This window comes from Rhipicephalus sanguineus, unplaced genomic scaffold, assembly GCF_013339695.2.
Source record: "Rhipicephalus sanguineus isolate Rsan-2018 unplaced genomic scaffold, BIME_Rsan_1.4 Seq1058, whole genome shotgun sequence".
NCBI lineage: Eukaryota > Metazoa > Arthropoda > Arachnida > Ixodida > Ixodidae > Rhipicephalus > Rhipicephalus sanguineus.
This window is the reverse complement of record NW_023614247.1, coordinates 1-25380: the sequence shown is the minus strand read 5'-3', so window position 1 is coordinate 25380 and position 25380 is coordinate 1. Positions and strand designations below refer to the sequence as shown.

At 45.8% G+C, this 25380-nt stretch overlaps 1 long non-coding RNA gene across 1 annotated transcript; it reads left to right on the top strand.

Annotated features, from left to right (window-relative positions):
- The first annotated feature begins 1805 nt into the window (after positions 1 to 1805).
- Positions 1806 to 17233, top strand: LOC119375980 (uncharacterized). The gene is made up of 6 exons (XR_005180474.2): positions 1806 to 2214; positions 2275 to 2360; positions 7844 to 7998; positions 10450 to 10547; positions 14944 to 15064; positions 17146 to 17233. It is a non-coding gene; the product is annotated as an uncharacterized LOC119375980 (long non-coding RNA).
- The last annotated feature ends 8147 nt before the right edge of the window (positions 17234 to 25380 follow it).

Sequence of the window (25380 nt, the reverse complement as noted above, 5' to 3'; positions counted from 1 at the left end):
GAAATGCTTCGCATTTAAAAAAGTGGGGTTAGCGAATGACGCTTCGCGATGAGCCTCTACTGGTGTGCTTTTTGTTCTTTTCCATCGCTATTTATGATCCTTCCGATAACGGACCGTTTCGTGCGCATGTATGAGTGTGTTCTTGGTGCGTTTCAAAGCCGCTAGACTAGGCTCGCGTCATGAAGGAAGCAGAGTAACGTAGCAGTAGCGAGGGTAGAGCGAGGGCAGAGCGGCGGCGATCGTCACAGCCTGCGAGATGCAGCGCGTCCTGAAGCGTCGCACAGGACAGGCCGACAAGGGTAGGGGCATGAAAGAGAGAGGTAGGAGGGTGAAGGGGAAAAAAAGAGGAGGATGGTCGCACTCTACCGTTGTCAGAAAGGAAGGGGAGCTTGGCACTCGAAAGCACCATGTCCCAGAGTTTATAACACTCATCAACCCCTCATCATCCAAATACGTCCGCTCTGGTAGGGTTCCCGCCCCGGGTTACAGAGCGGGATCTTTTTGTTTTGAGCGAACGGTCCTCCCCGGACAAGGGTGCCGCGCCCGCTCAGCGCGAAGCGCCGAGCAGACGCAACATCTCTCGCGGCCCCTCGGTTCCCGTTCTACGCTAACGGGTACGCTACGGTCTGTCGCGACGAAAAAGATCGTCGTGCACGAGACAAACGTAGCAAAGTTGTGCCTGCTGGTTTCCGGCCAGCGAGCGGCTTGAATTGCTCGCGCAAAAAGGGTGCGCGAGCAGACGACAACAAATGCACTCACGCTGAAAGCGCGGCGAGCGGAGGAAACGAGTTCGGGGCGGAGGGGGAAAAAATGCGAGCGCCTCCTCGCACCGTGAGGAGCGAGAAGGAAGGGGGCGCGCGCCGATGCGCGCGCCTCGGGAAGGAGGGAACCCCCGAAGGAGAGAAGGAAGCCACCGAGCAAAACGTAAACAAATCGCGCGGCGCGAGTGCGTGCACGGACGCGAAGGCGCGCCGGGCGTAAACAAATCATGCAAACGAGTGGCGACTCGCCGAGTCGTGTTGCTAGATGTACCGCCATCATAGCTGGATGGTTAGTTGCCCCCTGGACTCACTATAGATCACTGCCGGTCGGTGCCAGTCTTCGAGAAACTTCTTCGCGCCTAGGCGATACCGCTCACGGAAGAGATGGAACCAAACCTCCTTCCGCACTTTTGCAAGTACTTCGTGAAGGCCCAGAACCCTTCCTCCGTGAACGGCCTCGCATCGCGCCAACCAAACTTGGTATAGGCACTCGACGAGGAGAAGCACGAACTGGTTCCTCGGCAGCAGAAAGCCGCGGCGCGGGCCGCCCCCAAGGAGAGTAGTAGTCAAGCGGGTCGGCAGGGGAGAGAAGGATGCCAGCAGCATCTCGTATCTCGTGACGGGCGCACGGTCGCGGGAGAAGTCAGCGCCGCAAGAGTGTAAACAAACTGTCAGGAGACAGCTAAATACGGGCCTCAAAGGCGCGTAAGAGTAGGATAAAGAAGGGGGGAAGAGCGAGAACAGAAAACGCAAGGAGGAGTGTGCACTCCGTAACTCAGTTCAAATCACCCGCCTCGCTCGAGCCAATCACGTCAAGCCAAAGACGTGCGTGCGGGACCACACACAAAAAAAAAACAATTTTCGACAAAACAAATCCTACCACAACAAAATTGCTCCGTGCTTGTATACATATAATGTTTGTTGATATTACGTGGGGTCATCATTGCTGTCAGTTGATAATTAGAGATATAACGCAACTAAATTCAAATCACCCGCCGCGCGGGAGCCAATCCCTTCAAACCAAAACCACGCGTGCGGGACCACGTTCAGCGCGATAAAAAAAAAATGTACCGGCGTGGGGAATCGAAGGTGGTGCCGTGATAAGTTCGTTCCGCGCTTGTATATTTGCGGTGTTTATTGATATTATGTGTGCCAATCATCGTTGTCAGTCGTCGACTGGAAGTGTATCGCGTGTGGGATGGAATGGGCGGCTAAAGGTGTGTCAAGATTTTGTGTTGGTGTTCTGTGGTGTGTCGTCGTAGCCTCAACGGGCTCGTCGCTTTGTCTGCGCGCTCAGCGCTGCGTGATCGGCGTGCTTTCCACGTTTCTTGATTACTCACGGTTATTGCGTGGTTCAGTCGAGTGCATCTACTCAGACAGTCCACCGCCCAGTGCCCTGTCTGACGACGACGGCGACTGTAAAGCACAAGCGTGCGTCTCAGCGGATGCCTAGGTGAGTTCAACTCGCCAAATTGCGTAACTATGTGATCTTATTGTGTGATGACATTTGCAGGTAAGGCAGCCCGGGTGGCGTGTTCACACAGCAGTGATGATGTACGAGAAAAGTTGTCTGATAGGCAAGTATGGATTCTGCTACAGGTAGTATCTGCTTTTCTGTGATGTTTTGTTGTATACACTTCTAGTAGTTGCTCTATTTGTGTCATTTAAGCCTGGTGCTGTGCGATGTCAGTGCGCGTTAAAGAAAACCAGATCCCCAAAATTTCCGGAGCCCCTCCGCTACGGCGTGTCTCATAATCATATCGTGGTTTTGGCACGTAAAACCCCAAATGTTAATATCGCGAGGTCATCGCTTGAACCGATTGTTCAATCGCCTGCCGCCATAAAAATTCGCCTGCTTTTAAACGCACTGGTCGCCTCGTACATTTTCTGTGAATAAAATGCATCGGTAATAATGAACTAACGTGCAAATCAACTACAATGCAGTAGACGGGGACGCAGATAGACACAAAACGCTTGTCAAGCTGCTCAGAAGCGTATGTATCGCTGGTTGCGTCACCATCTACTGGGTGATTCCACGAGAGATCGAACATGCCTGTCCGGTCGCAATTTTTGTTTTGCCTGGGTTTTTTATATGTTATGTGGGCACGTTCAAAGTGCACGGAACCGAAAATTTTATTTCCAAGAAACGCTCCCAGTGCACCAAAAAATTATTTGAAGGTGGCGGCGCGGGCCTCCTGTTTTTGCTCACTGCAATGTTTTCGGATTTCACGGCCGAATTTAGCGCGAACTATAAATGATGTGTCGAAAATTTTTTTTGCTGGTTTTAATACGCATTACTGTGAATTACATCCATGCTTTTTTTATGCTGTCTTCAAAAAGAAGAAAATGTGAAAAAATGGCAAACACGGCCGAAATCAAAAAAGGGTCCTAAGTTTGAGGCGCCTTGGCGCCTTTGCTATTACAAACAGAAACTTGAAAACAATGTCAAATATAGAAAAGAGCATTTGCAACATTTATACGGAAAATAATTTTCCTACAGGCAGCGCAAAAAAAGAAAAGAATAGTTAAAAGAGCGAGTTTTTTCAAAAAAGTACATTTTCAAAAAATAAAATAAAAAAAACTCCGGTCTCAATTTTGATGAGAATTTTTTATCGAAGAGCGCTTATGTCAGTGAACACACGGTTTTAATATCATATGTCCTCATTTGCTTTGTTTACGAGATATAACTGGCCAAAATGACCCTTGCAGTGTGTGCTCACTTCAGTGCGACTGATGGTTGTTATCAGCTTGCATTGTGCGTAAATCTCAGTTTTAATTATTCTACTGCAGCAAAATCTTGCTCTGGTGGCTTTTCGTCAAGAAAAATGTGTTCTCAGATTTTATTTGCCTCTAGCGTGTGCGAAAGTGGGCTGCTGTCGCCTTCTAAAGGGTGATTCCACGAGAGATCGAACATGCCTGTCCGTTCGATATTTTTGTTTTGCCTGGGTTTTTTATATGTTATGTGGGCACATTCAAAGTGCACGGAACTGAAAATTTTATTTCCAAGAAACGCTCCCAGCATGCCAAAAAAATATTTGAAGGTCGCGGCGCGGACCTCCTGTTTTTGTTCACTGCAATGTTTTCGGATTTCACGGCCGAATTAACGCGAACTATAAATAATGTGTCGAAAATTTTTTTGTTGGTTTTAATATGCATTACTGTGTCCATGCTTTTTTATGCCGTCCTCAAAAGGAAAAAAAATGTGAAAAAAAGTGGCAAACCCGGTCCAAATCAACAAAATTTGCTAAGTTTGATGCACCTTGGCGCCTTTCCTATTTCACACAGAAACTTCAAAAAAGTGTCAAGTATTTGAAGGAGCCTTTGCAACATTTATGCGGCAGATCGTTTTCCGAAAGGCAGCGCAAAATAAGAAGAAAATAGTTAAAGAAGCGAGTTTTTTTCAAAAAAGTACATTTTCAAAAGATAAAAGAACTCAGGCCTTAATTTTGACGACATTTTTTATCGAAGAGCGCTTATGTCAGTGAAAACACCATGTTAATATGTACGTCCTCATTTTCCTTGTTCATGAGATTTAACGGGCCAAAATTACTCTTGCTGTGTGCGCTCACTTCAGTGCGATTGATAGTTGTCATCAGCTTGCATCGCACTTAAATCTAGTTCTAATTATTTTCCTGCAGTAAAACTTTGCTCTGGTGTCTTGTCGTCAAGAAAAATGTATTCTCAAACTTTAATTGTGTCTAGCGTATGCGGGGGTGGGCTGCTGCCGCTCTCTAAAGGCCTAACGCGTACGCAGTTTGCAGCTTATAACCTCAACTTACCCCGCCTGTATTCGCTAATCAGAAGAACGCGAGACACCGCGAACACATGGTTTAGGTCACTTTGTCAAAACTCTCCTTGCACACAGAATAAAGCATCTGTATGCAGCGAAGGCCAACTTAATCTGTAACTAAATGCCACAATCAGCAGGCGCGCTGTATTGCAGTTGTTTTCTCACTGCCTGCTTGCTTCCCTTCCATTACGTGCATTGTACGCTCTAACCATCTTCCCCATTCGACGCACACTGTGCCTAAACAACTTTTGTAAAAAGTTAGCTCAATCATTTCCGAGCCGTTTATTTCACTTCCCGCTATCACATGTTTTCGGCGTCGCAGATAACGTCTTCCTCTATCATCTCGACCTTTACCTCAGCGTTTCAACAGCCAAAACGTGCGGTGCGGCATGATTAAGCCATGAGTGGCCGAAGCTGCCCAATTGATGATGTTTTGTTGCTACTTTACTTAAGTGCTTTCCCACGTCGAGGACAGCAGAGGTCATTGGTGGCGCCAGACGGACATTACCCTTAGTTTTGACAATGAGTGTGCCCTACAAATTAATTATTACAGCCCAAAGCGCTTAGACACCCTTAGTCATAAAATGTTAAACCGTGAGCAGTTCTGGAAACGCATTCATGACAGCTGCGCAGATGTGAGATAATTTGTGCGGCGCCGTTCAGTATAAACGCTTCGACTTGCTCTAGGTCTAGCTGTTCACTACACGCGATGCCCGCTGCCCATGGCTAGGTCCTATTATTCTGGGCCGATTATTTACGCGTTCACAAAAAGAAGATTGCTGAGGAAAATTTTCGTTGCGCAAATTTTCTTTCTTTGCTCTTTTTGTTGTTGCCTACCTCCGGAAGCTACTGTCATAGGCTGAGGATCTTCGCGACACCTGCGAAGTCTGCTTGCATTGCTTTACGCTCCTCAAGGAAAACCTGTCTACATCTAACCGCGATGAGGTAGACCAGGCATTTCTTCAGGAAGAAGAAGCGATTGATATCTTGAACAGGCGCGCCCATCTTTCCTCTGATGATTCTAGGCGAGGTTGTAGGCTGCAGACTGTTTACATGTTAGCCATTTAGAGGGCGGCAGCAGCCCACTTTTGCACACGCTAGACACAAATAAAATCTGAGAAAACATTTTTCTTGACGAAAAGCCACCAGAGCAAGATTTTGCTGCAGTAGAATAATTAAAACTGAGATTTACGCACAATGCAAGCTGATAACAACCATCAGTCGCACTGAAGTGAGCACACACTGCAAGGGTCATTTTGGCCAGTTATATCTCGTAAACAAAGCAAATGAGGACATATGATATTAAAACCGTGTGTTCACTGACATAAGCGCTCTTCGATAAAAAATTCTCATCAAAATTGAGACCGGAGTTTTTTTTATTTTATTTTTTGAAAATGTACTTTTTTGAAAAAACTCGCTCTTTTAACTATTCTTTTCTTTTTTTGCGCTGCCTGTAGGAAAATTATTTTCCGTATAAATGTTGCAAATGCTCTTTTCTATATTTGACATTGTTTTCAAGTTTCTGTTTGTAATAGCAAAGGCGCCAAGGCGCCTCAAACTTAGGACCCTTTTTTGATTTCGGCCGTGTTTGCCATTTTTTCACATTTTCTTCTTTTTGAGGACAGCATAAAAAAAGCATGGATGTAATTCACAGTAATGCGTATTAAAACCAGCAAAAAAAATTTTCGACACATCATTTATAGTTCGCGCTAAATTCGGCTGTGAAATCCGAAAACATTGCAGTGAGCAAAAACAGGAGGCCCGCGCCGCCACCTTCAAATAATTTTTTGGTGCACTGGGAGCGTTTCTTGGAAATAAAATTTTCGGTTCCGTGCACTTTGAACGTGCCCACATAACATATAAAAAACCCAGGCAAAACAAAAATTGCGACCGGACAGGCATGTTCGATCTCTCGTGGAATCACCCTACTGTGCTGCGCTTGATCAATCTATGACCAATAGCATAATTCTTCTATGGTGAGGATTTCAACCTGGCTGCGCAAGGTTTTTTTTTTTTCATTTTTTTATTCATATACCCTAAAGGCCCATTTGGGCATTACATAGGGGGTTTTGAGACAGTTATATGAACAAACTTGGTAATATACACTGAAAATATTAAACAATATAAAACATACTATACTCTGTTCCAGAAGTTCCGTGCAGCACTGTGGAAGCTACAGGCCTTCTCAACCAATCAGGAGGGCGAGCACATCTAAGTGTATCCTTCCGCGCCCTGTCGTCTGCTAGCGGCGAGCGCTGCAGCGAAAGCGGCAAGAGCGTCTCGGGACACTGTGCAACTGCGCAGTGAGATGAGCTGTAATTGTGAAAGCGGTTAAATATTCTCCTCGGCATTGTTAAAGCGCGCGTCTTCGAGATACTTGCACGTAGACATTTGAGGGATAGGGTTCAGTGGCTCATGTTTCGGTGGAAAGCACCGCACTGGCCAAATTGAATATGAAAGCACCACGCTTCATCAGATTTCGTATACGCATGCCTATGGGCATGCGAAGTGCCGCTTCGCTCCCTTGTCGTAAAAGCTGATCCGGGAACGATATCGCACAGTTGAACCAGGCGCCGCCATTTTGACTAAGAAGTGACCAAATCTGCCACCGCGGACTAATCACAACCCAAGACTGGGTCCTCCGCGGCGCTGTGGACGCTCGGGCTGTGCGGACTACTCATAAAAGTTTAGACAGTGTCGTACCATTCCTTCGTACTTTATAAGTAAAAACATAACACATACGAGCCACAACAGCGTTATTTCTTTCGTCATTTGCATGTTATAACACGTACAAGCAAGAACTCTTTCTTCAGTATCATGGAGCCACAAAAATTGTTTTATACAGAAAATGCGACAAAATCGTCATACAAATCACAGCTACAACACGCAGAGAAGCCTTCAAGTAAAAATCCTCCGATGAGACCGCTTGCAAAAGTCATGAGGACAAACAACGGGCTACGTATATGGGGCACTACATCTCGCTTCGCAACAACCTGCGCTCGAGGGTCGTGTAGCCTTGGCTCTGCTGCACGGAACTTCTGGAACAAAGTATACTATTAATACAGGTTGGGGCGCGTAGCACTTATTTCAGGGGTCTCGAACTTGCTTCAGCCGCAGGGCCGCAGTCTCGAAATTTTTTAGTCTCCCGCAAGGGCGGGGACAGTGAAAAACTGAGAGGGAAAAAGATGGGGAGGGGGAGGGGCATGAAAAAAATTGTCAACTAACGTTGCCATTTCAAAGACGGCCTTTCCCATATACCATATTGTTGACGATGGAACGCGTTTATTTACAGAATGGCCCACGAACCCAACTTCCGAGCGGCACGCCTACCGGCCGAACATCGCCTGTGCGCAGCTTGATCTGCCTACCATGCGTCGGCCTTGGTCATCATCTCACCGGCCTCGCCTTTCATCTCTACCACCTGGAAAGCCGGCGTGGCCGACGGAGGTGAGGTCGCTGGACGTACGGCTTTTCACAAAAGTATACCCTGCACCTGCACCACAATTGTGACGATTGAACGCGTTTATTTACAGAATGTAAAATGAATGCAGATGTACAGCTCGGAGCGAAAAACAGTTCACCGAGCCGCTCGCAAGCAAGTGCAGCCTCGTTCTCGTTTTCTTCATCTACTCTCCGATAGCGTGTTTAACTATATTTGTCATTTCTAAAGGAGATTTGATGTCAGGTTTTGAGAAACATATCAACACTGATACATAGACGGTTTTACATAAGACACATGGGCACGGCCACAAATGCTGTTAAATCAGTTTTTTTTTATTTTTTATATAGCGACGTGAATTAACAAGGTCACATAACGTCGAATGCACCAACCCAACCGTTTTCATGCGCACACGTTGTACTGTAGCACTGTTTGTTTAGTTCAAGATACAAAACAGCAAAGTTAACAGCCCAATACGTGGGCACCAAAAACCATCAGTAAAATAGTCTATAGAAGGACCGAAATCAATACGCCGATAGTGAAGTATCGAGTTTTCATTTCACCGTTATGTTTAAGTGTATTGTAACCACATGGGGTGCCTTACGAAAAAATGCTTAGATCAGTCTCGCCAGAGTTGCTCAGGAGCGTATATATTAAATAAATGAAAGGAAATATCGGACAAGGACAGCCATATGCAGACTGGGCCGCTGGCTAGAGATATACGGGCCATATGTTTGAGAACATTGATTTAGTTCTGCAGAAAACTTACAAGAAGGGAATGCATTTGACTGAATCATATTATGTGCTGGTAGTAACAGTAAGTGTGCATATAACTGCAAGCTTAATTGGAAGTAGTACAGCATGTCTATATAAATTATAATTGACAGACGTGTGTGTCAGTTCAACTAAGCTTATTAAGGTAGCGTATGCTCTGCTTGTTGCTGTGTTTGCCTGGGAAGAAACATGTCGATTATTAGTCCTGCCATTACATATATTTGTTTGATGAACTAAACATGTTCTCTCTAATACCAGTTTATTTAATAGTGGAGTAGCATCATTGCAAAAACTTCTTATCACAAGTGGCTTGGGATGTGATGGTGTATCAAGAACATTACTTGATCTTGTGGTACCGTAGTTTTCGCTTTCCTTTGTACTTTGCTAAAGAAGCATGAAGCCAGAAGTGGGGTCTTATTTGCAGTATAAAAAACCAAGATGTATCAATCAGGGAAAGGGATGACAGTGCTGCTTTAGTTTATGCAGTTATAAATTGAAGAATGTCATTTCTGATATGTTTACATGTTTTCTGATCACAGAATTCTGGACAGTGTGGTTATACTGATTTTGTGGCGTGCCAAGCACTACGAAATTGAACAGACGAAACAAGGGCACTGGGTCAAGGGCTACTTTTTCTTGTTAGACACAACCTACTAATGCAGACAGACAATGAAGCCAAGGAAGGCATAGGGGAGATTATTTTAGTTTTTGACTGTAGTGTGGTAATTTTTACATAAATTGAAAGGAATTAAAGTCAACAAAAGAGACACTTGCTCCTGCCAGGGACCGAATCTGTAACCTTTGGATAGTGCGTCTGATGCTGCAATGGAGCTGCAACAGTGGTCATTGTCCCATCCATCCCATTGAGCACCTCAGTATGTAATCCCAACAGTACATGCTAGTGCTACTTTTGGCCATCCTGGCGTCTTGTAGAACTCTTTACGAGCTGGCAGCTGGCCAATGAACCCTTGCATGCTACCTGAAGCCATCAAGTCTACCGGGACGAGACCCTATAGCTATGAAAGGACAAAAGAAACATAGTGAATTAAGGGCTCATTGAATTGAACTGACACTTGTAGGGCACAGCACTAGCCCTGCATATGAATTGACTTTAGTGCAACAAGGTTTTTTTTTGAAGAGTTCAAAACTGGGCTTGTTGGCAAAACATACCCAAGGTTTAAAACCATGCAAGAGCAGCAGAGGAGACAGAAAAGCCAACACAGTGCTCAATCTTTGCTGTAACCTCTGGTGCCCTTACACTTCTACTAAGTCTTCAGCTATCTTGAAATCTTCACATTCATGATGTCGTACAATAAGGGTGGCTCGTTACCATACATTGTGTACATAGAGCATACACTGATCTATTTAATATTGTGATGATAGTGCTGATGGAGTTTTCTGTGCAAGTTGCTTATTCGGCAAATGTATTCTTCATACTATTTTAGTACGCCAGTGTGGGAAAGCTTGACATGTAACGCATAAATAAAATTGTCTGCAAAAATCTATTACTCCACTAATATTTGCTCTTAATGCATCCTAAGCTCATCATTCATGGACAGTTTTGGTGTATCAACAGATACCTGTGTTAAGCCATCATGTTTTATATGTACTACTTGTGTACTGTAAGGCCTCTATTGTGTGCAGGTTATGGAATGTTTTGTGGCATCTGTAATGCATGTACCCAGCATAGACGACTGACTGTTCAAGGAACTGAAGCAGTGGACAGCTTGCTGTGAAAGATGGGAGCATTCTTCCTCTGGTCTGGACAAGCCCATATTAAGTGGTAGGCATTGGTTTCCTTCTCTACAAATGGGCAGTTCGAGAAGAGTAGCTTGGGCTTGTTGGTACGTAATGCGAGTAAAATAGCGCACACTTAGACAGAGTAAGCAGCACGACACAAGCGCTATCAACAGATGAATATTTGAAATAGCAGAGGAAGACTTGTGTACAGAAATGTGTGAGGTGAGTGCGCATGTTACACAGGCATGGCTGCAAACGATCTGAAATCGGCACAAAGGATCGGTAGCTCCTTTACGGGCAAGCTAACAAAAGGCATGCTAGCACACCGTGTGCCTAACTTCTCAATCATTTTGCCTTCTATTATCTCATGGACTTCATTTTCTTTAGTGTTCACAATCACGTCAACTTCATCAAATTCAGGCTGACATTCACACGTGCTACAGTTGCATAGCTAGGTGACCGTTTTTGTGCTTTTGTACATTGCAACGGTGTTCTCTCAAACGATCGTTAAGGCATCTAGCGGACTGGCTAATGTAGAACATTCCATAATGCAGTGGGATCCGATACGCAGCATGATCAATGCATCTAACAAACATACATCTATGTTTCTTTGAGCATGTCGCTAGTAGCTCCTTCCTAGGAACACTACTATTGCAAAGGCTGAAAGGTTTTTGAGGGGCACTAAACACAGCAGATACATCAACGCGACCAGCAATATTCTTGAGATTATGCACAATATCATGCATGTAAAGCGCTACACAACAATGCACTCGATGGTGCGGGCAGATAATTCGTGAAGTAAAATTTCGACCACTGCTGCCTGTTGATTCTCGGATAACCAGCTTCCAGTAAGCGACCTGTTCTTTAGCACAAAAACACAAAAGTGAATGCCCTCTGCGTGTTATTATATCTGAGAAAGCAGCATGGCAAAAATCTATTTCTAGCTCCTTGCTAGAAATACTAAATCTGCTGCAGTGTAATGATCCTTTTCAAGTGAGATATTCTACCTTAATGATAATTTCAGAGAGCACCGTGGCAATCAAGAAAAGCACAAGGACGGTCTTCTAGCTATGCAGTGCGACATGTGGATGTCAGCAGGAATTCGATAAAGTTCATGTGATTGTCAAAAGTAAAAAGTTAGTCCATGAGATGATTGAAGCCGAAATGACTCAGTGGTTAGGCACACGATGTGTTAGAATGCCTTATATTAGTTTGCCCGAAAAGGAACTTGTATTCCTTTGTACCGATTTCAGATGGCTTGCAGTCATGCCTGCGTGACACGCGCACTCACTTCACCTGCTTCTTTACATAAGCCTTCCTCTGCTATTTCAAATAAACAATTGTTGTTAGCGCTTGTGTCATGTTGCTTACTCTGTCCCTGTCTAAGTGTGCGCTATTTTACTCATCCAACTGAGAAACTTATGGCACTATATGTGAGGAACACCAAGACAGGAAAGAGTATGTAATAGCAAGTGCTTGTGATATTGTTCAAACACACAATGTTGCAACTTGCCTGCAGCATAGCTTGCACCTTCACAGCTCTTTGCAAACAGTCGCGCAGTTGGGCACACATCACCCTGCTGTTCTGGGTCACAGAGAATGTGGCCGGTTGGATCAGCGTGATGTGACATGTACCCCAAAAAAAATATCGTCTGAAGGACACTCACCATTTATACCTTGGGCTCAAATAAAGAGCCAAGGCTTTTATGCTTCGTTACAGCCTCTACAATGGAAATCTCAGACTTCCAGTCACATGCTTTGCGCTGCTTACAAGTTGCTCCTGTGATCACTTGAACCATTCCTGTCGCTCTCTTGTCATCTTTGAATGACACCAGCTTCTCTTCTGATGAGCTCGTGAACACCGCAACGTTGTTGATAGTGCATTTCAATTTTTTCTAAGGATATATGATATCAATAGCTGCATTAGTAAAGAGAAATGGGAAAAAGCATACCTGAAGCTATGTCTTGCTAATGGCTGCAGCCGACCTCACTTTCATGAGGAACAGGCACTCAAAGATGGGCAAAAAATGTCTCAATAGAATCTGATTTCTTGTGTCACCGTCTGTCATTGAGATGCCTTTTTCGCTTGCTTTTTTTATCATATTTTTCACACCTTCCTTGGTGAAGTAGGATGCTCAGAACGAATGAAACAAGTTAAAATGTTTTTTCCCATCAAGCCGTCCTACTAACTTCTTTTCAGCGTGCAGTTCTATTCTTTATAAAGCACTTCAAAAGCTTTTCTACTGAACTATACATAATGCAAGCTCCCTCCTTCTGTGAAGCACAGTGTTTAAAGCAAAAGGGCATGTGAACTTCTGTGGATTTTTGTTCTTGGTAGTGCATAATTGCAAGCTTCAGTATTTGCCAAGTCTTAAATATGTGCTGTTCATAACATTTTGACTGCAAATAACTTTTGTTCATTAGCCAACTTTATCACTGCATTGGTTCTATTCGTATTGTTGTGTTGTACAGAAACAGGGTGAAATATTTCCATGTTCTCTAAACCTTTCAGACGCCACCAATGAAAAACTGTCTGTAAATGCGTCAAATTGATACATCATTTCAAGGCACTCAATATTCTATTGCAACAAAAATAATGTCATAATGCATTAATTATGTGTGTTATAGTAATTATAATTCAATTGTAATAATTATCTATTGTAAAGTCATTCATGCTACGTTCTTACATTAATAGAATGAAATCTTACGCCAAAAATATAGTGCAAATTTGTTTTTGTGTATGTTCATTTGGAGTGAAGAAAAATTATACTTTTGGCATGGCTCGCAGGAAGGAGCACTTCGAACGACTCGTTGAACAGTGTAGTGCCTTCAGCAAACTGATAATATACAACAGTACACTGCAAAATGAAGTTAAATGAACACAAATTTATTATGCAGCAGGTTCATTTGATCCAAAGCTCAACGTATCTTGTTCAACGTATCTTGATCAGCGCTTCTTGTAATTCCTCCCTATGTGCGTTGTCTTGCTTTTCGCGCTGCTTACTTCCAAGGTATCTTGCTCTCTAGTAGCCCTAGTCGTTACCAATGGCAAAAATAAGTGGTGCACACAATTGTGTACATAGCGTGTCAAAGGGTTAAAGGTTAATTTTCTGGAGAGTCCTTTGCTTTGTAGGTGGCCAAGTAAAGCCTCACTTTAGTTGTAATTATGAACTACATTAATTGAAAAGCTAACATTAGTGATAAGATTCAGTGAAACAAAAATACTCCGTATCATCAGATCTTATTGCCAAGGGCCTCTATGCACTGTGTGATCTTTTGTGCATATGCAAGACGAAGGAGTGTTGGCTTGGTGACAAATGAGTGTCAAGGGTGAATGCAAGAGAGATCATCTTCAGTTTTCTCTGCTCTGAGGTATCAATTTTATTTTGAGGGGCCTCACATAAGTAGTGCTTCAGATTTGACAAATGATTTTGTGTGCTTTTTTAAGATGTCAGGGAAACCAGGGCTTGCATTCATTAAGCACCATTGTCTTCATTAGCATACTGCAAAAACATTATTCCTAGAAGTTACTGCGTAATTACAGCATTTAGGCCTTCATTTTATATTCCATAGCTAGGGTTAGCATGGCACTACATTTCTCGTTTTAGTTGGACATTTGTTCTGTGCTTTCCTTTTTGTTTTTCAGTCACATTTTAATGAGTCATTTGGTTTCAGAAGTACTTCAAAGGTACCACAGAATGTAAAGTGCATTCTGACTTATGCCCGCATGGCAGTTAGATGTTTGTACATATGTGAACATCGTATATGTCTGTGCACAGGCATGAATGAACAGATTCTGTTGCACATTAATGTAACATGTAATTGTTTAGAGCAAGAAAAGGGACATAGAAATATTATGTTCATGTAAGACAAAGGCATGACATGGATAGATTCAATGCCTGGAAATGAACAGTGTTCAGTACTGTTATATCGAGGGCAATTCATTGAATAGTATTAAAATTGCGAGATTACTGAGAAAGAGAAAAATATCTTTCGTGACTGCATTTACTAATCCTGATGTGAAATAAACTTTGTGCTAACTTTGAATTTTCATGTTTATATGTTACCACACTGTGCATGCTGATGGCAGCGACGACAACTGCAAAGGGTAAATGTTGGAAAAGCTACAGACATGAGAGCTAGGTAAAAGGTACACACAAGTGAACTGTTGTATTTTAAAATTGCATGGTGAATTCCTTGACGTAATATTCATATTGTTTACTTTTACTTTATTCAAGAATTCTTGTGGGTCAACCAAAAACATTGAAGCCACATGGCAATTGGCTCTGTATTAATCGCAGCTTAAGAGGATTGAAAAGTTCCTTATAAATAAAACATCCTTGATATCTTTCGAAAGTAGGAACAAATGTGATAATGACTTCATAACTGTATTATGGAACAAACAGAATATCCAGACGACACATTTTTGTGCCTTCCAGGGAGATGTTCAATATCAACCCGATGAGAGGCAGCAAATGTGGAAATGGACGCAAGTCAAGGACAGCTGCAGACAGCAAAATATTGAAACTGATACAACGATTGTGCTGAATCACCGAAGATGTAAGTTAACTTTTTTGCTGGTGTTACTTGCTGATGAGCTTGTAATCCCTGCTATATTTTGGTTGCGTGTGTAGGGCCTGATATTCAATAAGGTTGTGCTGAATATGTAGGTTAACAAGCCTGAATGGTCAGTCTGAGGAGATCCATCATAAACATTTTTATTGAAGGAATGTTGAAGCACTTGTTTTTACACAGAACAAGACAACCTTTATGATAAGTGAAAGCAATTTTCAGATATACTAACAATATTTGCAGACTTGTGTTGTCGAATTTACATTCCTTATGCTTAATTCTTTTTCGCTTGCATGCTTCCTCGTATCTCTTTGTCTAAACAAGGGGCACCAGTGCCGCCCCTTCTATTGCTCATAATATGAGGGGATGCTTTGCTTTGTGAAACGGAACATAAGAGCCCTATGTTAGCTAGAGGCTCTTCTACCAGCTATAGGCGGTGGTCTGGCATGCGTTCGCCTCTTGGCCATGCCTGGTTATTTTGACCCCCAGTAGCCGACAGCTTGAGCGGATGTGCTTTCTCATGCAGCAAACTGTGCATTCTAGTCAGCTGTCACTGTGCGTCGGCCACACTCTCGCATACCCTCTTTCATGAATGACTGTGTATGTCAGCAAACTGCAGGTTGTCATATTGACATCAGCAGGAAAGCACATACATGGTGCTATTTGCTGTGGCTATGTAACCAGACAATATACAGGAGGGCAGACAGTATTAGCAAAGAAAACTGCTTAAGTTGAACAAATCGCTCTTCATTAATTTCTCTCATTACTGCAACAGCATACTTTCCGCAATGTAAGAGGCTGCCTCATTCTCGGTTAATTGCTAGGTGCTTTTCCACGTTTGCTGCATTACTAAGCATCCGAGCTCGGGGTCGCCAGGAACAGAAATAAGTCGAGAGCGAGAACAAGCAGGAGGTGTAGTTTATTTTGTTAGCGGTCGTTTTGATCGAGTGCTCAGTTTGATACAAGTTACTGTGAACGAGACAAACTGTTGCTTGGAAGCAGGACAGAATGTCAACGTCAGTGCCACAGAATGCAAAATGCTCCTGAGAGGTTGTGTAGCTAGCTTTGCTGCATACTGCAACAATGCAAGGAATAAGCAAGTGGAGAGCAAAGCTACGTCCCCATTACGATAAACAGGAGCATCTGCGACCTTGATTCCATTGTCAGGTGTTGAGTTTCTGGATCCCGACGAGCAGGGACGTGCGTTACTTATGAACTCTAATTGGAAAGTGTTTAATAATGTGTAACACATTAAGCTGTGAGAGAAAGTTGGGCAGCCTCGATGTGCCTGCCTTTGAGCGAATGCCTTGGGCTGTTGATGTCGCCTATGACACTCACTCATTTTACATTTCGAGTTAACTTGTGAAAACACCACAGGCAAGGACGATTTGCAACACTGTCCACCTGAAACTACTTGGCGTGATGTGGGAGCGGTAACTGAAACTTTGTTTCACAAGTGCACCTTTGGAGTGGCTCATTGCGTACATTTTGATTTACTTATTTCGTGTTGCATGTGCCTCGTTTTATGCAGAAAGGCTAAATGTCACAGAACGTGTTTTTATCTCCTCTTTAGCTCTTTTAATTTGGCATTTTTGACAAAAACGACACTCCTTCTCAGCCGGCCTCAGTTCGAATCTGTTCACAGCCATTGCACGTGTCCGACAGCTGGTGCGCAACATCTGATTTTCACTTTTGCTTTGTTTTCTTGCTTTCAAGATCCCCCTTTGCTTGAACAGTTACACATGTCTAATCTCAACATGGTAATCTAGCATTTCAATTGAACTTAACGTCTCCCCTCATGTCTTTAATGTCGTCTGCACAGAAGTCATTTGTATTTTTTACTGTGAACACTATTTTTTTTTTTAGTCAATCATGCAGGGGTTTAGGATACACATGCCCTTTTCCTTTTTTATGAGATTGGGCGGGCTGTGGATGCATCAAAATTCAAAACCTGCTGCTGTGTGGCTCGTTTGTTTTTGCAAGGTAGATGCAAAATTCTGTTTCAGCACAGATTGCCTTCTTTCATTTGGTTCAAGTGTCCTCATATATTTTGTTTCTTCTCTTTTCAGATGAGCCAGAGTGCGAACAGTATACTCGTACAGTTTCGCAGAATAAAACCCATCTTTATGCGTTCAGAGCAGCTGGATGTTCACTGTTTACTTGGCAAGAAGTAGTATGTATGCATGCTTCCTGCCACAGCTATGTGCTGTCCCACACTTTGTGGGAAACACTGAATTCTGCATTGTGCCAAATAGTGCATTTTGTTGCTTTGCAGTCACCAATGCACACAAGTTGACCCCACACTGTACTTAAAAAGTTGTAATAATGGGTGTTCTGTGGTGAAGAAGATTGTGGTGCTTTACATGCAGCCACCGCAGTGATTATTGACTGATGCCAGTGGCAGCTTCTACTTTGCAGCAAAGAAGTTGTTAGAGAGAGCATACACAGGTTAAGCAGTAATAATGACAAAAAATTCCACTGGATGTTAAATGCAAGTCATGAGAAAAGACATGCATGTACATGTTGCCCCTGTTGAAACATATATCAGGCTACAAGTGCCATTATATTTGCTCTGCCAAATTTCTTGTTCAAGTTGAACAGCAATATCTGTTCTTGGGATTGCCAGACTTTTTGTGACTGGCGTCCAACAATGTTTTCACCAAAGTTTCATCCCGACCAGGCGAGATGTTGTCAGACACTAGACTTCAAAAAGCCAAACTATGTACGACTAATTTGTATGTGGTGCCAGAACACTTCAATTTTCACTGAAGTAGCAGACACTTCTAGCCTGGCATTTGTTTCAACAGGGGCAGTATGTACATGCATCTCTTTGTGACTGTTGTGTTAAACATCCAGTGGAAGTTTTCGTCGCCATCACTGCATAATGCGTTTTTCCTCTCTCTAACAACTTCTTCGCAGCAAAGTAGCAGCTGCCACTTGCATCAGTTGATAACCATTGCGGTAGGTGCATGTAAAGCACCGAAACTTTCTTCACCACACAGCGCCCATTATTACAACTTTTTAAGTACAGTGTGGTGTCAAGTTGTGCACTTTAGTCACATTAAAGCAACAAAGTGTGCTATTTGGCACATTTCATATTCCTCATTAGTGCGAAATTTCCAAGTCATTACATGCAACATTTTCAAGGAGACATTACGTACATTTCCAGGACACATTACGTATGACAATCCTAAGGCAATCACGTACAACGTTTCTTCGAGATATAATGTACGACATTCCTAAGAAGACATTACGTATAATGTTTCTAGGAGACAATACGTACAATGTTTGTAGGAGACAATGACAATACGTACAACATTCCTAAGAAGAGATTACGTACAATGTTTGTAGGAGACAATGACAATACGTACAACATTCCTAAGAAGACATTACGTACAATGTTTGTAGGAGACAATGACAATACGTACAACATTCCTAAGAAGGCATCACGTACAATGTTTCTAGGAGACAATACGTACAACATTTCTAGGGAGACTCCGTTTACGGTAATCGCCCTATTTCAGAATCGGAGAAGTGATCGGCAACTTTTTACCTTCAGCTTTTTACGTAAACAAGGGGCAATATTTTTAACAGTGTACGGCCGTCAGACCAACGCGGCAGCCGCGCGGCTACATTCAGCAAGTTGGATGCCCGTGCGGCGTGCGAATCGTCTCCGCACGCTGATGGAACCTGTTGGGCGTCTGTCGGATGCGGCTGTTGGCACGAACAGCCGTACGACGAATCGCATCCGAATTCGCACCATGTGTTCAGCGCATGAGGCATGCGAAAGTCGGGAAACGCGGCGACGTTGTCGGCCAAGCGAGCTGGCTCGCGCACGACATTAGAGAGTTTTAGTTTAGCGCACGCAACGGCCTTGCGCACGCAACGGGTGAGAGAGAGCAAGACTGCGCATGCGCTGAACCTAAGAGAGATGCGTGCGTTTGCGCGCGCAAGAGATGCGTACGCTAGATCTCGGCGCTTACGTTGCGCCCGCTAGGGCCGTTGGGTACCTTACGGGCGCTTCTCTCGCGAGATCTCGACCGGTCGAGACAAGCAAAATGGCTGCGTCCGACAGCCACAAGCGGCACGGCGGTCATGGCAGCGAATAAATCCCGCGTCCATTTCGGAATTGCCCTCGATTTGGAGCTCCTTGCCTACGTGAGCAGCTTGAATCTGTTCACGGACCCAGTGCAGTGGACAGTGATCGCTGCAAAGATGCAGGAGATATTCGATGTCGTCGAGACTGCAGTCGCCCTTCAAAAGCCACCGCTCTCGGTTTGTGAGCATCAAATCGTCTATCTCTTCCCATGAAAGTGCGGCCAAAAGGCGCTGATTCGAAAGGATGCTGGAAGGCATTTTTCCTCCCTCGCTGCTGCTCGCATCGTAGAAGTCGTACCAATCGTCACCGTTCACCACAGATCACCTCAACAAAATTTGTGCCATCGTAAAATCTTGCCTTGTCTCGTGCCTTGACTTGGGTCAACTATGATCGGCTATTGTAGTTCATTTCTTACCCACTAGATGGCGCAGAAAAACACGCCGAGACGAAGGCGCTGACGCCTAGACACAGTCCACGTTTCGGTTGTTGCGTACGGTAAACTAAAAATGTAGGAGACAGCCTCAACTCTAAAGTACGCAGCGCGCAGGCCGTTGCGTACGTATAGGTTTGCGCGCGCTAAACTAAAACTCTCTATTGTCAACCCTTTGCGCTCCTGACCAAGGTGGGTCAGTGAGAGCGTGCATGCCGACACCTAAGTAGCCTAGGTAGTAAGGCCCGGGTGCGGCGGTTTGGCGCCGTCAACTGCGCTGCTGACAAGGAAAGGCCAACGAGCGGAGACGACGCATGGAGGGGCCCGTAAGCGCGTGCTCCGCGTGCGTCTCGAACAGCTGATGGAGCCCGCAACTGGCTTGGCTAGGACTGTAGTCGCCGTTCGAGCGGTTAGAATCACCATAGGGGGCCCCAAAGAAGGGATCTCTCCCGGTGACCGAAAGCAGAGGGCCGCCGAGGCGACCGTAACTCGTGCTGTCGGGTTCGTCCGCATCGAACGAGATCAAGTCCGTCGCCACGGGATCAAGCAGGAACGAGCGCCTCGAGGAGGACTGCTCTGATGCCATGCCGAAACCAAGTTGGGCGCCAGTTATGTGGAGATAGGTTTAGCACAAAGCTTACCCTACGAGGCGACCGGCAAGGGACGCGACGTTCTCCACTGCCGCAGCGAACAAAGACGCTACGGCCGGGTTCGTCGACTCTCCAGCACGGCGCAGAAAAGGCGCTTGAGGCAGGATGTCAACAAACAACACGGGTTTATTAGCCCAAGATACAGCGCAGTACGACAGTCACGAGCTTGCAGGCCGTAAGGGGAACTCCGGAAGACCGATCGAGTACGCTTGCCAGCGGCGCTACGACTATCACACAAAGGGCAGCAGTCGAGCGCACGGACGAGAAGACGCCTGCTAGAGCAGCGCGTCAACCTTTCGTGCCGGCCTGAGTGCACCTGACACGGGCAACGCGGGCAAGCAGGACAAGCCCGTGCCAGACAGAAGCGAGAACAAGGGGGAAGGGGGTTGTCACTGGCGGCCAATGAGGACAGGCGTTGCGCAGTGACGTAAGCTACCTTAGTGGCGTGAGCAAGTGAGCATGTCGAGGCATGCCCGGACGCGTGCCCGCGCGCCGGGAAGCCGACGCATGGCTCGCACCAGACAAAGAGGCCTGGCACTGCCGCCGTGGTCGCCATACTGCCGATTAACGGCGGTCCCCGGCGCTCGAGCCGCGCGGGGCCAACACGCGCGCTAGCTGGGGAACGAGGCGCCAAAGGGGAGGGCGCGCTCGATTCCCACACTATTTGTCGTGCATGCAAATGGAAGCAATGAACTTCTGCATGCAATACAAATTGGTGAAACACTGTCGCTCAATGTAACGGCCTGTGTTTTATCACCAAACAAGTAGAACAGATGATTTACACATTAGAACACATTGTGGAAGAGAAATAGGTGACAGGCAGTTAGGCAACAAGTCATCACTGTGTTCTAACGTAGGTTGGGTGATATTTCATTAATCGTCGCATAATTGAAGGTGCCTGTTGTATAAGTGAACATCAACATAATGTGCAGGTGGACGAGGGAGTGCACATATGACAGTTTTTTCCAGTTTTGTACCTACTTGCTATAGTCCTCATGTTTCTGTGTTATGTAACATTCTGAATTGTGAACAAGCCAACCTGTCTACTGCTGTGAATATAGTATACTAGCAATTCAAGCGAACCGTTATTTTCTGGAGAACAGCTGTTTCATTGAGGAGGACAGTATATTTTTTTTATTCGTTCTGCGTCATCTGTGCACGGGGAATGCCAAGTACACATGGACGTTCACAAGGGTGAAGTGCAAGTGCATTAACTTTTTTATTTGGCGGGAGACATGTCACTGGTGAATTTGTGGATGTTGTGCTTGACCAACGTTACTAGATTAGCTTGATATCGGGGCACGCTTTTGGCATTCCCTTTAAAGGAGCACTGACACAAAATTTCGAAGGCGAGATAATCAGTGAAATATATGTATGTGGAGCCATACACAACGTCTACGAAATATCAAAGGCCAATATAGCCTAGAACATATTTAAAATCAAGTTTAAAGTGCATGCCGCGCGACTGAGCGAGATGCGAGCACCTCGCGACGCCGACATCAACGCGGCGGGTATGTAAGCAAACCTACGTCACGAGTTTGTGTTTGGCTGGTTGCTGGTTGCGCCCTTGCGCTTGTGCTACCTGACATTTCTTCCTCCGTGCCTGCGGCTTTGCGTGTGCTGGTTGTCTCCCTTCCGCTGTTCGCTCGTCGTGCCATTTGGCAGATGTTATGGCCCGCTCACGCTAGCGGCAAGCCTGCCGCAACGGCGTGGTGCCGCAGAACATCGGCCGTCGCCACGCGCGAGAGCTGTCCAACGTGCACGGCAAGCTTCCCCGGCGAGGCATTCGCGCCTCCGAAAAACATGGCCGCACTGCCAAAAGCGGTTGTCGTCCACTTTGAATCTATCACGTGGCCGCCGTGCGCTCTGTAGCGTGTAAGCTCCTAAGTGATGCTTCCATTTGCTTTAGATTCATGTCCTTAAGCTTCGACAGCAATGTATTCGTCCCGATTCGGCGCCGTTTTTGAGAGCCATAGTCAAATAATCGATGCTGTAGGGTTAACGAGTCGAAATGGGTTGTTTCTAATCCTCCATAGCTGGCGCCACTTGACCTAGCGCCACCTTGGGGACACTTTATTTGGTTTTACGCGACGCCTTTTTTAATACCGGACAGACTAAAACGCTCTATTGACTGCTCGAACCATGCCTGGCAACGACACGGACAACGGCCGCACTTCTAGCGCGAAAAACGCGGATCAAAAAGCAAGCAGCTCGAAGCGTCCCGCGTCAGACGACCTGGCGTAGCAGACGAACCGTATAGTGCGGCGCCCGCCGCACCCGCGCTCGCGCGTCGCCTACGTCACAATTTTGCGTGGTCTCTAAATAAAATAAAACGTCTCTAAATAAATAACCGTCGCGCACTCGCGCAAACGAGGTTTGCAGCCGTGATAAGTGGATCATAAGCTATTGCAACAAAAAAAAAAACAAGGTGCAAAATTTGTGTCAGTACTCCTTTAACGCGGTGGCGTGATGCTTAGCAATAACGGTTAGTTAGTAAGATAGTAGGTATTCTACGAGTATGAAAGCAACTAAATACAAAATATCAGTTACAGAGAACCACTGTATGCAGGGGCGTAGCCAGAAATTTTTTTTCGGGGAGGGGGGTTCAACCATACCTTATGTATGTTCGTGCGTGCGTTTGTATTGTGTGTATATATATACGCAAGCAAAATTGAAAAATTTCGGGGGGGGGTCTGAACCCCCCCAACCCCCCCCCCCCTGGCTACGCCCCTGACTGTATGCCACGCTAAAGCGCGAATTGCAAATAAGTGCTCATTGCGGAAATAGATTATCGTTCAGCTGCTCAGAAGGCGCTGTTGCCCCTGCGTGCATAAAGCCCCTTGATGTTGGAAAGTAGCGGCGCTCCTTTATCCAGACCGCCTCACCCTCGCCGCGCCGTCAACCTCCTCTTTCTTCAACCTCTCTTACGCGGAGCCGGCGCATCCGCAACTCTGAATGGCTGCGACGCGCGATACCTCCCAGTCAGGTGACCCTTACGTCACGAGAAGCGAGCGCAAGCAAACTTCGCGCGCTTCTGCTCACGGACGCCATGAACCCTCCAGGCGTCGACCCTCCAGGCGTGTGTGTACGGGTGTGTGTGCAGGTGTATGCGTGTTTGTATGTGCGTGTGCGCACGCGTGAGTGCATGTACGTGCGTTTGTGTATGTGTCTTCGCGGTGTTCGTGCATGTATGCACGTAAGTGTGTGTATGTGTGCGCCTGCGCGTGTATGTATGTATGTATGCGTGCATGTATGTGCGTGCGTGCCTGTATCGCGTGTGTATGTATGTGCGTGTGTGCATGTATAGCATGTGCATGCACGTGTGCATGTATGTGCGTGCGTGTCTGTATCACTTGCGCATGCGCGTGCGTGTCTGTATCGCTGTGTATGTGCGTGTGTGTCTGTATCGCTGTGTATGTATGTGCCTGCGTGTCCGTACGCGTGTATATGCCCATATGTATGTATGTATGTGCGCCCGTGTCTGCATCGCGAGTGTATGTTTGTATGTAAGTGCGTGCCTGTCTGTATCGCGTCTGCATGTTGTGCGTGCGCATCTGTATGCGCGTGCACATGTATGTATGTGCGTGTGTGTCTATATCGCGTGTGTATGCGCACGTGTATGTAAGTGCGTGCGTGTCTGTTCGCATGTGCACGCACGTGTGTCTGTATCACGCGTGTACGCGCGTGTGTATGTGCGTGCGTGCCTGTATCGCGTGTGTATCTATGTGCGTGCGTGTCTGCATCGCGTGTGTATGTATGTGCGTGTCTTTATCACGTGTTTATGAGCGTGTGTGTGCCTGCGTGCCTGTATCGTGTGCGTACGTGCGTGCGTGTCTGACAGCGTCATTGACACAAAAAGGCTTCGGGCCCACTCATCTGGACCAATTCAATTTAAGTAAACCACCACATTGCTTCTTCTTTGAGCTCATCAAGACCACAATTATGAAAAAAATTCTCGCCTATACTTTATGCTGGTTACATTATATGCGCTTAATACACCTCCGCGTTACGGACAGCCGAGGCGGCGACGGAGAGGTAAACCGCTCAGCCGCCAGTTGGTATACTCATTTTTTTTTTTTCGAAGCTCCTGTTTGTATTTATCGAAGCGTCTTAAAAAATATATGTGTCACTTTGTTCTATCGGAAGCCCACTTTCGTCTAGACTGTTGCTTAGGAGGCAGGTTCGCATTTAATGCTTCAAGGGGCCGATTAAACAAGCGCGCGCAGTGATTCCAATGCGGCTGCGGCGAGCCAGTGGAGGGTTCAGTGTGCCGTGCGCAGCGCGCCGGCCTGGGGAGGGGAGAAATCCGAGGAGAATGAGGAGGAAAACGCGCGCGCGGAGGAGAGTGTCGCTACTTTCTAGATCAAGGGGCTTTATGCGTGCAGCTCCCGACAGTAGGCGCGCTTTAAATGCAGCTAATGTAGGCGCGTTACAATATCCTTGGAACTGTGGCGTCTGCAACCTTTATATGCTATGGGAGCGGCAGCCGCGAGCGCGCCGACGGTAGAAGAGAACGATGGACACGGACACGCTCGTGGCTCGCGCTCAGTGGCCGTTGACAGTGAGTCGCGGCCGAGTCTTGGCATGATAAAGACGTGTTGCTCAGTGCACGGGAAGATCGAGCGGCCGTGCTCAGCGTCTCGTCCTCGTCTCTGAAGGGTTCTGCGCGGCGGCTGGCCCAGACCCCTACAATGCAAACACAGGCGGTCTTAGAACAGCTCAGAACACACTGCTGCCACTGGACGTGTGCAGCTCGCGGCAGAAATTACTAAAATTGCCCCACAGCGTACGCTCATGAAATGCAGATACGTTCCGCCTACTGAAGAAACCTTTGTCACGCTGGTATCCACGTATTTCGGGCGAGCGAAGCATTGTCGATACATGGAGAAGCACTCAAGAGGGCACACGTTTATCATTTTCATAACGGCACGACACAACGAACCGAAGAATTCGGAGCCGAAGGTGTTCACTTCGGCCTGCATGAAGTCCCACAAATTATGTAGCTTAAACACAGGCCGATGGTTGTTCTTTGAAGAGGACTGGAAGCAAAAGTACTCTCAGTGAGTTGACAGTGGAATTCAGGTTGTATTATTTCGACCTTACCGCTGAATCCATTTTCGGGATA